Genomic DNA, 3,884 nt, shown 5'->3' on the forward strand with positions numbered 1-3,884 from the left:
CTTTAAGAATGGACGCATACAGAGTATTTTGTTGAATATGAGCTTTGCAGAAAACACAGCTTTACTCTTGAAATAAATGGAAGTGAGAAATTACTTTTGGTTTAGAGAGCTATGCTAGCAGTTTACCAGATGTTGGAAGGGATGCTGAAAGTAGGCCAGAAGTACCTGACCATGCTCTGCTATGTTGAAATTTTTAAAGAGGCTGAAGTGAGCCATGTAGACAACTCATTAAGTTTCAGAGGGATATCTTAGGTCCCTCTAAAACTTGTAGCATTTGACTCCTAGAAATACTTCAAAGTTAGGTGATGTGACAGCCCATGGGGAAGTTCTCCTGAAGATGAAGTGGGGCCAGATGACAGGTTGGGGTGAGTGTTCTTTGTGGGTCTTTGATACAGCTCCTGGACATCACTGGCAACAAACTTAGAGCGGGGAGGACAAAGGCCCCCACTCTTACTCTCCCTGGGCTAGCAGTGACAAGGTTTTGACTCAGTAATTCTAGTAGACTATATTGGGTTGAAATCTGAGTTCTGGGAGCCAGGTCTTGGTGAGATATTTTAACAGGTGGCAGACTAAGATTTAGAAGAGATCCCTGTTGTATTGAGGTGTATTCTGGCCAACAGAATCTAAGTTACCTTTCAGAAAAGGACTCTATTACCGAAAAATCCAAAGACTTGCAGCTCACGTTTCAACTTACTTGAATGTCAGTCACCCATCCTTATCCTTCCAACAACAGTGAAATAAGACACCTCTGGGTAAGAAAAATCGTTTCCAGTTAATCCTTGAAAACAAAACCTGTTGTCTGCTTGGGAGGCTAGGGGAGAGCTTTGTGGAGCAAAAGAGCTAATGAATTTAGGAATATCATGAATAGAAGTCCACAATACTTGGGCTACAATGTATATGCATTTTGTTTTGCTGTGGCCTTTTTTTTTTTTTTATCAGAAATATACTTCATATGTTCACTGGAGCCTCTGGAATTCTACTGAACTTCTGCCTTTATTTAACTCAGGTTTAAAATCAAATATTTTTTTAAAAAGCAAATAGTAAACACAGTAGCTTACTCATGTCTGTATCAGTAACTGTTATCCTAATATGCTGCATGAATATATAATTAAAAAAAAATAAATTCTATTGAAATAAAGCTAGAAAAACTAATTTTGAACATAGCCAGAAATGGCTGTATACTTTGTCTTCAGGCAATAGCATGTGAGTCTGGAAAGAGCCTTTTGTTGTGTCTCATTGGGCACTGTATTTTATATCTCTAGGCTATTTTTCCTGGAACACTTGTGTATGTTTTTTTAGTTGTTTGGTTGGTTTTTTTAAATGGATAATTATAAAATGGAACAGAAGCACACTTTGTGTAACACTGAGGTCAATGTTGAAGGTAATGTTGATCAATATACATCCTTCTGTGGACTAAACGATTGTTGTGAAGGGGTGCTAAGCACCCAAAGAGGAGTGTAAAGGTTCGGAAGATGCTTCCTTGTCCACATGCAGAAAGAGACTATTGCAACACTCCTTATGCCTGTGGCTCAAGCACTGATGAAGGAAAAGCAACCTCATGCAAATATGTTTGCATTGTTTTATTTTAATTGTTTGACATTTCCTTTTTTTTTTTTTTTTGATAATTTTCCTTTTCCTCGGATCATTAAAGGGCATTCTTGGAGATCTTTGCTCTTCATTACTCTGCCTTTTAAAATAAAAGAAGTCAGCAAGTTCAGGAAAAAAAAAGAAAAAAGAAGCTTTGCTTGCTGAGCTGACCAGTTCTATAATTCCACTAGAACAGCTGCAGTAATGAAAATGAAAATAGGATGAGGAAGAAAGCTGTTGCCATTCAGGTTAACAGTTTTCATTGAAAGTAAAAGCCTGTCTCTGCGCTGTTTTCATTTACCATTATGCCACACAAAATGGCATTAGTGTAACTGAGCATCAAAGTCCTGCCCGTGTGATGAGCACTGCATTTCCATTTAGTTGACTGACCCCAGTACCCTGGGGACTTGTGACCAGTTTTGCTTGAGGCCAATTGGTTGTTTCGTTTTGTTGAGTTTTTTTATTATTATTACTTGTGTTAAGGTTACACCTAAACGTTCAGCTGTAGTCATAAGCCCTTGGGCTGATTAGCACCTGGCACACCATTTAAAAGCTTTTCCCTACCCTGAGGTGTTATTTGACTTGAAGGAGGAAAATTACTCATATTGAGTATCGGCTAAAATAATATCAAAAGGGAGTTTCAGCTTTCCTGTAATCTAGCACTGATAGTTTTGGTGCAGGCTATTGAAATTTTCTTTCAGAGCAGAAACTTGAAGTAACTCCAGGTAAAATCAAAGGAAGGTATGTGTGAGGTATCAGGTGAAGCTAGGATCCAGAATTAAGCAGGAGTCCTAGAAACATTACTAAAGGCTTCACGTGGTGGACGCTCATCCCTGGTAAGGCAAAAGAAAAGTGTGTTTCTAGAAACTTGGTTTACTGTGGTATGAGGGGAAAAAAAAAAAAGCAGTAGTAAGAGGCAGTAAGACAAGATGGGCAGTTCTGTAGTTCTTGCTGCAGTGATGAACGTAATTGCAAGTCAGCTGTACCAAAACCCAACCTGTGGCTGAAAGCACACACTTGGGCTGACTGTGGAGATGAAGGGAAGGTGTTGCTGCGCGTTACTGGAGACTGCGCGGCCGGTCAGGGCGAAGTGAGCTCAGAAGTATGGCAAATCCGTGCCAGGGAAAACAGCTCACGCAGACTTCATCAACCTTGTTTTCATGGCTTTTGTATCTTGTAAACAACTTGTGGCAGCTGCATGTGATAAATCTCCGTGCAGAGCAAAAAAATAATTACAATAGAGAGAGGAATCTTGAGCCTGGCGTTGCAGCCTGCGTGCATGGGGGAGGGGGTTGTGGTGTCCCACATGTCTCCCAGCTTCTGCCATGAGGTCAATGTACACGTCTGTAAGGCCGTTGAAGCTGGAACAGCTGGCCTCGTGTGCTATGGGGGAGGGAAGACACGCAGGAAGAGCACGAAACCGGGATAACTGGTCTGCGAGATCCTGGGTGGTGCTGGCTCTGCAGCCAGGGGGATGCTGCTGCCTGGGCAGAGGGGTGCAGGCAGCACTGCACCACAAAAAGGGGTGGCAGGAGAAATAAAGCGGAAACTGGGGTGGGGAGAGTGTGGGTGATGTGGAATGGTCACGGTTTTCCTCTTGGAGAGCAGGAAAGCCTGCAGCAGGAAGCCCAGCCAGCAGAAGGTGCAGTGCAGCTGGACGCCCAGGTGCACCAGGTGCACCGTGACCCTGTTAAGTGTCACTTTTGTACCAATGGTATTTAGGCCATTTGCAGTTAACTGTGTGCTGCCTGCCAAAGTCTGTTTTCATTCATCATTTTTCTCACCGTGCTTGTGCAGTTTTTTTAACGCTTGAAACGTATTCCTGGAGTACTTAATAATTCTTTTAAAGCTCATTTGGGTTTTTTGGGGTTGTTTCTGGTTTCGGTTTTTTTTAATTTTTCTTCTTGGCATCTTGCAGTTGTCAACTTCCCTCCTGGCTTTTGCCAAATAGGGATTACTGGCATGAATACAGCACATGTTCACTTTTCAGGACATTACTTGTTTTACGTTTCTTGCTCACCAATTGCTGGAGTTGTTACATCTCTATCCTGTTTCGAAAAAAATCAGCAGGCTCTTTTCCCGTAAGCTGCAGTGTTCAGACTGAAGAAAAAGAGATTAAGTTAAGCCACTCTCTCTAGCAAAACCTCACTTAAAGCTGTTCCTGACATAATAATTGCATCCACGTGCTTCCTATTCAGTTCTGTCTCTATTCCTGTCCCTATCACTATGAGTGCCTGGAGTTCTGCACACACAGAAAAATCACAAAGTTAAAACTCAGCCTACATTCTCTGTCTAAC

Source organism: Chaetura pelagica, unplaced genomic scaffold (assembly GCF_000747805.2).
Source record: "Chaetura pelagica isolate M959 unplaced genomic scaffold, ChaPel_1.0 scaffold109, whole genome shotgun sequence".
Classification (NCBI taxonomy): domain Eukaryota; kingdom Metazoa; phylum Chordata; class Aves; order Apodiformes; family Apodidae; genus Chaetura; species Chaetura pelagica.